Here is a 14,641-nt window from a genome sequence, read left to right on the forward strand (position 1 = left end):
TGAACCTGTAGAGATTTCATGTCATGATGGGTTCTTTTAAGCCACGGATATTCTTTGAGAAATAGGGGAAAATTGAAAAAAATTTTTTAATTGAAATGTTTTAAACAGTGGAGTAGCACTTTCAATTTTTACTTAATGAAGTTAATGCAAACGGCTGGGTGGATAATAGATGAGAGAAGGATAGATGACAGTAAAATATCCAGACAGGATGCTATTGCAGTAATTCATGTGAAAGGTAATGACAAAGGAAGAAGTGGGTTTGGACAGATGGGTAAGTGCTGTTCACTGAAGTAGGGACCACGAGAGAAAGAGTAAGTTATTTTTCTCAATAAAATGAATGTATAGAATCTTTTCTTATTGAGCCATGGACAAGAAAGCAACAAATCCCATATCCATGCATAATTATGGCAGTTTTAGTCTAGCACGATTAAGTATCCTCTTTGCAATGGCAGTTTGTAGTACAACTGAATAATTATATTCAATATATTATTTCAATATATCCCACTTATATTTTTGATCTTCAAAGAAAATCATCAAGGTCAACTGCACATTCTGTTCTCATGTTTTACAAAGATCTTCACTCTGCCTTTGAGGGAGCCATCTAAGGCAGTTTATTTTACACGATCCAAATCATATCTTGGGTAAATATCAACATGCCGAACTGAGTTCTGGGACTAGAACCCAATTTTTGGATACAAGAGATCCTCTGATTTTGAGCTCTTATATCACATAGCCTCTCAAAAGCAGGAGGCCTGCCCAAAGGTCACATATTTTCTGACTCCATCAAAGAATTAGATGGTTCTATGTAAAGGTTCACATTTGGCATTATCAATCCAATGTTTTACTATCTTTCATTCCCAAACCTCTACCCATTTTAATTTTTATATGAAAATGTAACTTTATTAATATTCCATAGATAAGACTTTTAACTGCACCATTTATATTAGCTACTGTTATTCTCAGTGGGATTAAGGAGAAAAAATAAATCTTAAAATGTTTCCAAAATAGGGAGAAAAGAACAAGTGCTCACAGGACTCAGCAACAGCAGAGGTAATATTGATGGAAGAAAGATAAGAGTAAATATGAGTTCAATATTTCCAAAAAATGCAGAAATGGGGTGCCATTGACAAAAACAGGGGAGCTGGGAGGTGGGTGGTGCATTTGATTTTATACATGTGGAAATATATGGAATCGAAAGTCATGAAGAAACATTAAATGAAAAGATGACTAGAGTTAAAGACATTTGATTCAACTGCACAAAGAGAAAAGAAAGACCTACAGAGTGACCTAACATCAAGTAACATACCATTTGTTTTAGTCAAGTCTATTTTCACAATGACCTTACAGATGGTTACTACTATCCCATTTTCAAAGATAACATTAATAAGGGTAATAGGAACAATGTGAACTATCGGTTACAATATTCTTAGCATTTGTGATTAATGTACTTAATACTTAAGAAATCTTCAGAGATAGGTTCAATTGTAATCTCATTTTCTACAGGAGGACACTGAGGCACACACAGATCTTAGTTCTTGCTCAAGATTACCTACCAGTGAATGCTTTTCACAAGATTCAAATTCAGGTTATAAAGCCTCTTCACTTAACCAATGGGCTTACTTAACGACCTTTTTATCATAAAGGTGCTGCAGTGATGATTGTAGTGGCTTCATGATTGGTCAAAAATAATGTGTCTATGCACAGGAAAGTCGTGATTAAAAGCTAGTCTTTTTAGATGTAGGTTTCCTTGTGTTCTTCATTCCTTCAGGCTTGCTCTTAAAAACACTTTAACCCAGAAAATCAATACAGCCATGCACGTGGCCATGTATTGAAAAGAAATGCTACGGTGAAAAGGGCAACACCTGGTGGAGAGTTAAGATAAAAGGAACAAGAGGGACAGGGTCACCAAAGGAAAAGAAAGAGTAGCTAAGAACTAATGAGAGATCAAGGAAAGTAGCTTTGACAAGAATTAGTGAAGAAAGTTCCCTGCAGAGAGAGTAAGTAGAAAACAGTTGTCAAAGCCATGGAGACAGTACTGCATCTCCGACTGGGCACATGCAACACGCTGTGGTATCCTAGAGACAGCGTCATCCGAGAGGAACCAGGCTTACGCAAACATCAAACCACAACACAGAATGTAAGCGTTTCCCCTGCTCTAGATCCTTCCAAGATGTGAACGCTATTTTTAGACAAATAGAGCTATCTTTGCCTTTTGAAGTTTTTATGATTTTTTAGAAAACAAAAGGGTCGCAGAATTTAGGAAACAATAAAATCAGCAGAAGCTGTGTTCTCTGTACTTGTTCAACAGTTACACGTTAGCTTTACCAACTGCAAATAGAACTATTATGTATGTTAATGTAACTGCAGCTTTTAAATCATACTTCTGATGACACTATTTTTAGAATGAAGACCTTTAAGAACACTTTTCCCCCTTTTATTCTAGCTCCTCCAACATCGCTACCAAAAGTAGCAATTACTGTCATCAGTTAATTGAATTGATCTAGTCGTGGGGGTTACAGCACACTCAGGAGAGGGTGCCAACATGAGCCCCATAGGTGGTGTCTCAAGTGCTGGGTTGAGAAGGATTTCTGTGATCATCTTTCAGTTCAGAAAGGAAAAAAAAAGTGTTAATTGATTAGTGGCATCATTTACAGTGGAGGGAAGAAAGGGGGGGTATATAGGGGGTCATAAATCTACCATTCTAAGATTAGGTACTGCTGTGGACTGAATGTTTGTGTCCCTCCCAAATCCATATGTTGAAGTTTTGGTCTTCAATGTCATGGTATTTGGAGGTGGGGTCTTTGAGAGGTGATCCCAATTAGATCAGGTCATGCGAGCATGTGGGCTTAATGCCCTGATAAAAAGAAGAGACCCAAGACCTCTCTCTCTCTCTCCTTCTGCATGCTCACACTCAGGGAAGGCCATGTGAGGATAGAAGAAGTTCAATATCGACTGCAACCAGGAAGAGGGCTGTCATCAGACATGACATCTGTTGGTGCCTTAGTCGTGGACTTCCCAGCTTCCAGGACTGCAAGAAATAAATGTTTGTTGTTAAGCTGCCTAGTCTATGGTATTTTCTTAGAGCATCCCATGCTGACTAACACAGGTACGTAGGGCCTAAAGAGTAATAACAGTAGCTTCCTTTTAGGTTTAATTCTAAAGAATTCTTCCATGTAACATGGGATGTAGCGGACGAAGCTCTGTAGAGCTTAGCTGGATGAGACCTGCAAGCAAACACGATCTACCCCACGATCACAGCAGATTTGAGACGAATGGTCTGCACAAGGGACTGAGGGTGAATCACCGGACTGTGAGAGTGGTAACGTATAAGTAGAATTACTGAGCCCACCCCTGGTGAGAAGGTGGGCATCCCCAGTCCAGTTAGGAGGGTGTCTGACACATAGGTTCCGAGTAGGGAAGGGACTTTTTATAGATAAGGAAAAAAGCTTGAGTAAATGGTACATTCATTAAAAAAAGAAAGAAAGAAAGAAAGAAAGAAATCCAAAGGATCATGCTAACTCATAAAAATAATTGCAATGAAAACTATTATTACAAATATTAATTTTAGCTAATATATATTGGTATTTACAGCATAACAGGTGTGGAGTTAACTCTATGTATACCTGTTCATTCATTCATTTGACAATTATGTGACTCTTGCTATGTGCCTGGCTCCACTGTAATGGACCTTGGTTATTCAATGTGAGCAGATAAGAACTATAGTTCCTTTACCTTTCTCTGAATCTACTCTGATATTGTTTATTTTATTTAAAACATTTTTAATGTTTGTTTATTTTTGAGAGAGAGACAGAGACAGAATGTGAGCAGGGGAGGGGCAGAGAGGGAGGGAGAGAGACACAGAATCTGAAGCAGGTTCCAGGCTCTGAGCTGTCAGCAGAGAGTCCAACACGGGGCTTGAACTCATGAACAGTGAGATCATGACCTGAGCCCAAGTCAGATGCCTCACTGACTGAACCACCCAGGTGCCCCAGCTCTGATATTGTTTAAAAGATCAATCTAACCAGAAAGTTCATTCAACTTACTCAGTGGAACAACAAAATGAGCTCAGCGCTTGGTTCAAATAACCCTACAATTCTCAAGATTTTCTGAAGTTCGAGGTGTGCCAAACACTATCAATATCTATATTGCTATCTATACTTTGGGACAGTTAGATCAGAAGGAAGGAAAGAAGGCATATTAACTGCTAAGTCAGCTTATGTGGCCCATAGTTTTCTAATTAGATTTATTTTGGTTCTCCAGGCATCTTAAATGGCAAAGTGCTTTCTGAACAGTGACTTCAAGAGTCGGTTCTAAATATTATTCAGTTTGAGTTAAATAGAGGATCCAGAGACATTCAATCTTTAAATAATTCTTGATAATTTGAATTTTCTTCCTTCTTTATTTAAAACATTTTTTTTCCTATTCCAACATGATATCTGAGAATCAAAATCTGAAATGTATATTCAGCTTCACTTAAAAACCTTATTTGTGCTTCTGCAAAATATCTTGTGAAATGAGCTGGAAAACCACAGGCAGAAATGAAATCCTAGGAAGAAAGTAGCTGTTCTAATTAGCGTTATTTTCATTTGAAATAGTTTATTTTGATTTTGATAATAAGAAGAAAATGAAATAGATTGAAGTCCAAAAAGTTATTTGCATTTCCTTTCTAAAAATGGTAAAGATTTGCCACTTATTCTCATCATTTAATATGTGTTTCTAGATCTAAAGGAGGCAGAGAGTGGATAAAGAAGGTGAAAGGGCCATGTAGAAAATGAGGCTGAAACAAGGCAACAGGAGACACCCGAAGCCTGGCAAATGTATTTTCCAAAAAGGACGACCTGATGAAGGCGGTGAGGAAAACAGGTGCTGACCTACCTTGGGAAGCGGATGGAGTCTCTGAGACCAAAGCCAAAAGGAATTGCACAAAAACAATACTCTCCACTTGGTACAGTTTCTCCAGGAATATAGGTTAACAATTCGGGGGCAACCATACATGTATACTGAAACTGAACAATTCAGTAAATCCGTAGTGGGGTGGGAGCTGGGTTTTTCACTGTTGGAGTCAAAATTAGAGATGAGCGAAAGAGGGAGGTTAGAATGATCTGTGGGATGATGCGCTAGAGTTGGGGACATCAGCATGGACTTGTGTTGAGCTTAACAGATACAGACGATCACATACAGAAATGCACGTAGATACGTGCCCGTGTAGGACATACTGTAGACACACATACGTGTATTATTTCTGCTGCTGACAGAGCCCCAACCAGTGACACGCAGTGACATAAATTACTTCTCACATCCCTCACCCTAAGTCTCATAATGCGCTGTTTGATTTGCATAAGCATTTTTGTTTAATTTCAATATAGAATTTATCTGAAAAAAAATCGTTATCAATGCAGTTTAATTTTCAGATCATGAAAGACTTCTTGTAATGTTACCATTCCTTTTCGGTGCCAAAATGTATATCAGGATTTAGAAAAATGTTTTGGATATATAAATACAACTTCTGCACATTGTACACCATGAGTTTAATGTGCATGTGGTGTGGTGTGTGTGTGTGCATGGTGGGTATGAGTGTGTGTGTGTGTGTGTGTGTGCGTGTGTGTGTGTGTGATTTTAATGGACCTCTTTGCATTTACAGGGTTCAGTCTGTGAATGGCTCAATCCAGGGACTCTGATTACTCTTGGAGAATTGATTGAATGATGGTATCAATGTACAATAAAACTCAACACTTCTAGAGTGATTGGTCCGGGATGATTAAATCCCAAAATATGCCAAAATAAGCTGTCGTCTCTTTAATAAGCAATCATATCTACACAACCTAAATAAAGGCTGGCGGGAACACAATTTCAATTGTAGCCCAACAGCCCTGGAAACACTGGAATTCTCTCGTGAGCATACACACCTTAGTAAACGTCAAGGTGAGAGCCATTCTAATACTGAATCTAATTGAATCGCACAATACAAATGAGGTCTTTTTAGAGGGATTTCTATCGTATTTCATGTCTGTGGATGGAAAAAGGAAGAGAAATATTTTAAGACAGAATTCAGTATTGCCACATCTCACATTTGTCACCTCGCCTTTACCTAAAATATCTCACGGGCATGTTGTCTTGCTTTCAAATGAGCATTTTATTAGTATTTCTTCTCTGAATATACTTATCTTCAAGCCTGCAGCCCACTCCTATGTAACTCGGCAATTACAATCCTCTTATGTCTGCCCAGTAGTGAGAATATACTCACAAATGTAAGCTGTTTTCAGTCGGTAGGATGCAAATGTAATTAGAATGTGGAAGATGGTTTGGAGTCTAACTTTTTAAGGAGAACTTATGGTATGAGATGGAGGAGAATTTTGCTCCCTAATTAATCGGTCCTATTTAGGAGACAGTGAGTTCTTCTGAATGCCGTGAGGTCGACCGCTGTCAAGAAATATCTTCCATAAAAACGTCTTTTTTAGTCTATTCAGACTAATAATAAACAATCGTCAACTGTTCGGTGCAGTGATTTTGCAGCGCTCTGAGGTTCTTGGAAATATTTCAAAAGTACAGGCAAAGAGAGACTCCCCTAAGCTTTCTTCCGTCTCTGTTTTAACAAGTACATTTTTAAAAAATCTCATCGCCAGTCAAACTCTAGGCGCCTGGCGTGAGCCCCCACTCCCACTGGAGGCAGGATCATCAGTCCCATCTTTAAAATCATCGTACTGATACTGACATCTTCCGATTCCAAGGATTCCTGTCTCATTTGGGGTCCTTTAGGGCACAGAATCTCTCTGGGCACAGTCATAATGAAGATATGAATCAGCGTTCACAGTTTCTCCAGAGATAAAGCAAGCTGTAAAGATGTTTGCACAGCTATTAGTCTTGTTTTGGTTCCCTTTGCTTCTGCAGCTTAATTTTTTTTTCTGGATAATGGGACAGCCCATCTCTAACACTGCATAAATGTTTATCAAACCATCCTTTCCCTCGGACAAAGTGCTCGTTGCCACACTGGTATACCAAAGACACTGTTTGGCTTACAAGGCAAGGTTTTCCAGAAATTCCCTGAACCAATATCATAATTAACCCAGGGATCTATATAAAGCTCAGCTGAGATGCTAACATGAAAAACAAAATGCTAAAAATAAGTTTCTCCCAATGTTGGTTAGTTGGATTTTAGGACTTTATTCATGTAAACCAACCCCCTGGTCATGGTTCATCATCTTCTCTAGAACCAGTCACTGGTTTAAATTGCCTGCTGAGACCTGGTCACAAATGCCCACATAGCAGGTTCACGAGAGTTAGACTGGATACTCCAACATTGCAAGGCCTGTTGAGATATGCCTTTAACAGAGACAATAAACCTATAAGAATGCACTGTTCTGCTTGGAAGATATTAGTGAGCTGCATTCCTAATCAAAAGTGATTGCCAGACCAGAAGTCACTGTTACAAAATTTATCTACACATTGAAGAACAAAAAATAAGAAATGTAACAGACTTTGACAAAGATTTAAAAACATCAGAAACATAAAATGGTCAGAATACTAAATTTCTATTTGTCATCATTGTGTGTGTGTGTGTGTTTGGTTTGCAAATAAAGATGTAAAACTATGACTTTATGCTTTTGCAATAAAATTGTAAAGTCCCCTTCCTTCTCTTTCCTGCCCCCTCTCTTCCTTAGAACAAAAGCTAAAATTCTTGCTCGCTGATCCCTACATAACTATGTCATCCATCTGTAAACATCCTATCCCATCCAACATGGCCTCTGATGGAGGGACATATTCATGGGTCAAATAACAACAATTCTTTGGGAATTAGCACTGAAAGAAATCTAGCTCCATACTACTCTCTCCAGGATCCACAATGGAGGCTATTACTTGTTAAGACTACTACCGGGGAGTAGGGGTCTGGGACAAGGGGTCTGGGTTTGTGGTGTGAAAGCACCACCAACTTCATTTCCCTTACTGATAGGCAGCCATTTTTCTTAAATCAATTCTCCCTGGGTTGCTGCAAGGCTTTAGTTAATTTCTACAGTTCTGAAATAATTGATTTTGACAACATGTGCCAGTTTTTTCACTGCTTTTATGGACGAGTAAATGTTCAGAGGTCCATACTCTGTCCCCTGGCTGATGTTGCCCTGGTTGAAATTCTCGGCACACGGGGAGCTAGCTCCCAGCTGGGGTAGGGGATGGAAATAACTTCCACTTTCTCTAGTTTCTTAATACATTGCTTTTCCATGATGGTTTTCTTAACCCAACACACTCCTCTGTAAATAATCTCTTTTGCAAATTATTCTTGTTTAAATCCTTTGGAATGTGTCAATTCTTTCTCATGGAACCATGGACCGATACATACTAATAAAATTCAATAGAACCCAAACATTTCAAATAACAAATATGTACAAGACAGAGCGCTAAATTCTAGACTGCTTTTAAAGAAAGCCACAATAGATTTTCGATGACAACATAATTTTGTAACTTTGCCTGCTGATAAAATATTTCCTTTAAACCCACTTTGCTTTAGATATAATCCATTCAACAGGCTTTTACTTTCCCTTAAGAAATTGCTACAGATTAAAAAAATAAACATACCCAAACAAATGAAGGATCACATGTATTTCTGCCGTTATTATGGAGATTAATATTTCTCATTAGTATTTTGAAGGAAATATCTATAAATACTTGGGGAGTGCCAATTATAAATGTTATTCTAATTTCCTCAAGCTCTTTTACTTTTGCGATACAATATTTAGATAATAAATGTTTTATTTTTCTTAATTGAATACTGTTTATGTACCGAGACATTTTGTTTAGGGATTTCATTTAGAGGAGATACATTTTTTGAAAGATGCAGAGATTTTCATGTAAAAAAACTTGAAAGGACTTTTAATTGCTACACTGTGTATAAATGCTACTACAATGGAATTCTGATTCTACGAGTACAGAAGAGATATGTGCCATTTAAAATGCCATTTAAATAAAATAAATTATTTGCACATAATAATAATTTAAACCTAATAGTATAGGTATGTGATATAATAATATGTAGTTTTTCTCTCGGTGACCTTTATTAAGTCATTTATTTTATTTCACTGTGTCTCAATCTCTCATCTGAAGGAACAATAAGTTGTATACTTCATATATGTCACCCTAAATTATGGTATCAACTTTTTGAATACTTTGAAATGATTATAGATTCACAGAAAGTTGCAAATATAGTGCAGAGAGTCCCTGTATCCTTGGCAAAATTTCCTCAAATGGTTGCGTCTTATACAATTATAGTACCATATCAAACCCAGGAATTTTATGTTGTTGCAATGTTAATAATATTTTTACATTATTTTCATGATTATTTTATTTTATTATTATTTATTAATGATATTATTTTAATTTATTATTTAATATCAATATTTAATGTTAATAACATTATTAATATCTTTGTTAATAATATTTTCAACCAAAGCTGTATCTGTCCCATGCCAAGCTTTGATAAATTAAGTCAAGTAATTTAAGTTTATTATTTTAATTAATCATTCACAGATTAGTTCAATCTTAATAGTTGGTTTTGTGATTCCAAACAGAGGAAAAAAAATAGCCCCCAGAAGGTTCTTCAGTTTTTCTGCCTGACATGTTTAAATTTTGCATGATTTTTTAAAGGGAAGAGAAAAAACATTTTAGAAAATTAAAACACTCAGTATTTTCTGATAGATCAAGCCCTGGGTTTTGATATTTGTTCTATATCAACTATTCATCTACTAAGTGTGACCATATTATAAAACTAAGCACCATTACATCTATAGGAATTTTCTTAAGTTGGTATTTTACTAAAATATTTCTATCAATAGCTAGCCACAATAAGTTCTTCTGACATCTATACATACAATGTCATTCACTGGCACTTCTAAGTGGATTTATGCTGCTCTTTTGGGGGAAGAGACCTCTTTTTATTTTACCTTAAATGGCTCTACCCTTTAATGTAAATACTCCGAATATAGTAGAACAAACATACAGATAATAGGGTCTTGACATAGCGTTAATTGGAGCCCATGGAAATGTGCAGCTGCTAACATAAGACACAACATATGTATAATTAAATGTCATTTCTCTTTTTTAAGTTCTTGTGCAAAAAAAAAGAGTCTTATAAATATTTTTTCTTTCTTGCAAAGGAGTGGCACTCATGAAAAAGAATTGATAATTTCCAGCTTTCTGTTGTCATTTCTCATTTACTCCTCTGTCATCAATTTCTTTGTAAGAGGACAATGGATGTGATTTTTAGTTTCTTCTATCAAATAACTAATTTTTCTGGGATGCATACATCTAAAATGCCTAAATTACAATAAGTAAGGAATGCCTACTAGATTTGTAATTTCAGAGTGATCACAAGAAGGAACTGGAAGAGGGGGTGGAGGTCTGTGTTGAGCTCTTTCCTGCTGCTATATTGTCTAAAGATGCAGATCCCTACTGAAATGAGGGATATGGGAGAAACCTAGGGCAGGAAATCTAAATAGTGCCAATATGCTATTTAGATCATCACATCTGTGATTGCGTGGTCAGGCAATTAGCACTGATGTGTTAAATGTTACCTGGATAATAAGAATGAAACATAAGTCAACTCATGTAGTGACTCAAGGTTTACTTGAAAATTGAGTCAGTCACTTTTTTCTCAATTTTATTACTGTATGAGTTTGCTTTTTAGTTTGATTTTACACATTATAGTAAAGAGGAATTGAAAGGATAATGAAAAATACATACTTAAGTGCATATCAGTCAAAGAATAAGGTTTAAAGGCCTGTAATGAATCATGCTTATAGGGGGGCACCTGGGTGGCTCAGTTGGTTAAAGCCTCCGACTTCAGCTCAGGTCATAATCTCACGGTTCATGAGTTCGAGCCCCGTGTCGGGCTGTGTGCTGACAGCTCAGAGCCTGGAGCCTGCTTCAGATTTTGTGTCTCCCTCTCTCTCTGACCCTCCCCCGTTCATGCTCTGTCTCTCTCTGTCTCAAAAATAAATAAACATTAAAAAAAAAAAAGAATCATGCTTATAGGACTATGAAAATGCCCAATTTTGTTAAAAAAAAAAAGGATCTAGCAAATATCCTAAACCATGCACAGAAGAAAACTTTCATAAAAATAGAAGTGTGTTCAGTGATACACATACATTCATGAAATTTAAGTTTACTTCAGTGAAATTTGATAAAGGACAGATTCTTTAGATTTACAGATAATTGCCTTTTTGTATCTGTTCTGCCAATCATTGCCTTTTTAAACTTAGTCCCTGCAATCCAATCACTTCAGAATCTGTAAAGATATAAATTCTCCTCTATCAATGTGCAATCTATTGTGTATAGGTTAAGTGTGCAGGTAAAAAAAAATCGTTAATACAACAAAATACAAAATTCAGTCTCTATATTCTTCGGAAATTAAAAGTGTTCACGAATGAAGAATCCTAGACACAACCACTGTCTTTCAAAAGTATTACAGTGAAAGAACATTCTCAAAATTTGTGAGAGCTCACAAAACATAAGACATATGTTCTCTCTCTTAGAAAAATATATTGGTACACATATTTCAAGAAAAAAAAAGCTAATCAGTTTTCAATGAAAACTTGAATCTAAATTAAATGTGTTTAGTGAAATCTAAATGATTTTTCCAAATTTGAGTACATAATTACCCCCAAATGTGAATGTTGTCTTAGAAAATAATCCCAGACTAAACAAAGATGGAAAAACATAGAGGAGAATGCAGGGTCACATAAGCCAATGTTAAATTACTACATATTATAAGAAGAATAAAACAATTATTTCCTTAATTCAATTAAAAGTGAGAAGAAAAAAACACATATTTTAAGAGAAAGCAAAATTACTATAATTGATTTTGTGAATCTTAAACACACAAGACCAAAATTATTTTACATGTATTTATTGTTTTTGCAAGTGCTCATAAAATGTTCGCCAAATAAACCATACCCTGAGTCAGAAGATAGGTCTCATTAAATGTCAATGGATTAACATCAGACAGACTATAATCCCTACTCATAAAAGACTTAGCTACAAAAATAAAACTTAAAAAATCACCAATATTTGGATATTAGGCTATATACTTTTCAAGAATTCACGAGTCAAGGATGAAATTATAATGAAGATAATAAAATATTTTAGAATGAGTTATTATGAAGATACAAAATATCAAAATTATGGAAGGTAGATGAACAGCGATTTAGAGGAAAATTTATAGCTTTAAACATATAAATTATAAGAAAAATAATTTAAAATAAGATGTTTGAATTTTGATCTCAAGAAGCTAGACAAAAGGGGTAATATATTGAGGCAACAGCCAAATAATAAAGAAAAAAAGATAAAAACACAGTTTTTATTTTTATTAATCCCAAATCAGGTCAACTGAAGGAGAGAAAGAGTGTGAACACTGGTGTTCTTACAAGGATACTAACACTATCATATTGGGACCCTTGCCTTTTGGGCCCTCTTGAACCTTTATTACTTTCTTAGAGGCCCCATTTCCAAATATAGTCACACTAGGGGTTTGGGATTCACCATATGAATTTTGGAGGGACACAGTCCATTGCAAAGACCAATATGAAAATGTGCATAGCAGCTTTATAAGTAATAGGCTAAAACTAGAAATAATCCAATGTTCATCAGCAGAATTGATAACCCAAATGCTTAATGGTACAATCAGGGGACAGAATACTAAACAGCAATACAAATAATTATTGATACACACGATAACAAGAATGACTCTCAGCTCTTGTCGTGAGGAGCAAAAGCAGTCACAAACCAAGGATTATATACCGTATGTATCCATTTATAAGAGGTTCAAGAGCGGACAAGGAATAAGCAAATAAAAGCAATAATTTTACAAGTCAGAATAGTGGTGACATCGGATGGGGTAGAATTAAGAAAAGGAAATAAAATACATACAACTGAAAAGAGAAAAAAAAAGTCATTCTTTTCAGACTGTCAGTACAGGATGAATTGTTTCCCATAATTCAAATGTTGAAGTTCTAATGCCTATACTTCAGAATGTGACTGTATTTGGAAATAGGACCTTTAAAGAAGTAATTCAGGGAAAATGAGATCATATGGGTATACTATACTATACTATACTATAATATAAAGTATAATACAATATAGTATAATATAATATAATCGATATATATAATATAATATAATATAATATAATAAAGTATAACACAATATAGTATAATATAATATAATCAATATATATAATCAATATATATAATATAATATAATTAATATAAAGTATAATACAATATAGTATAATATAATATAATCAATATATAATCAATATATATAATATAATATAATATAATATAATATAATATAATATAACTGGTGTCCTTATAAGAAGAGATTAGAACATGACACACAGATCATGTGAAGACACAGTGAACAGATGACCATCTATACACCATGGAGAAGCTTTAGAAGAAGTCAATCCTGCAGATACCTTGATCTCAGACTTCCAGCATCCAGAAGTGTGAGAAAATAAATTTCTGTTGTTTAAGTCTCTCAGTCTACAGTACTTTGTTATAGCAGTCCTGGGAAACAATACAACTACATAAAGCTAATAATTGCATTTATTTATTATTTATAATTATTTATATTAACTTCTAGTACTTAAGACAGAGTAACAATGGCGTAGAAATAGAATAAATCTAGTAACAAAAGGAAAAAGGAACTCATGAAAATTACCACCGATACTGAAAATGCCATTTAACAGATATGAGAGTGCATATTAGGGAAAGAAAACATAGATTTAAAAAAATAGTTTATAATAACAGAATATCTGTATGGAAAAACAACTGAACCTCCATGTTAAACCACAGACAAAACTCATTTCTGGGTTTATTAAAGATCTGGTTGTAAATGTCAAAAATATAAAATATTTAAAAGACACTGTAGAATATTTATTAGTTTAGATAGGAAAACACTTCTCAAGCCAGGTTCATCAAGTACAAACCACAGTGGAAGAGAATGATAAATTTGAGAATAGTAACATTAAGAAATTATGCTCATTAAACTAGACCATAAACCAAATGAAATTAAAGCCACACGCTAATAAAAGATATTTCCATACTGTGTAACTGACAAAAATTTAGTATTCCTAAAATATAAATAACGTCATTGAGTCTATGATGAAAAAAAAATCACACAATCCAAAGGAAGAACGGGCAAAAGACTTGAGTTTTACAAGGAAGGAAACAAAAACGTTCAAGAAACTTAAGAAAAGAGCTGTCACCTCATTAGTGATCAGGGAGATGCAAATTAAAGCCATTTTACCAGAAAGGTAAATACTAAAATCTCCAAACAATCAAGCACATGAAAGAAAGTGGAAAAATAGGAATTCTTTCTATATTGCTGCTGTGAATCTAAATCATACAAAAAAGTTGAAGAGCAATTTGTCATTATCTAGTAAAGTTGACGATGGACAAATCCTGTAAGTCAACAATGACACTGCTTAGCGACGTGGTTGAACCTATGCCCCCAGGAGACATACAGTGAATGTTCACCACACAGTTTGAAACTGTCCAACGATGGAAACAAGTAACAGTGAAAACTGGTAACATAAACATAATAAATTGCCCATGTTCCTAAAACTGCAATACAGCAGTGGAAATGAATGACT

This window comes from Prionailurus viverrinus, chromosome D3 (genome assembly GCF_022837055.1).
Source record: "Prionailurus viverrinus isolate Anna chromosome D3, UM_Priviv_1.0, whole genome shotgun sequence".
NCBI classification, from domain to species: domain Eukaryota; kingdom Metazoa; phylum Chordata; class Mammalia; order Carnivora; family Felidae; genus Prionailurus; species Prionailurus viverrinus.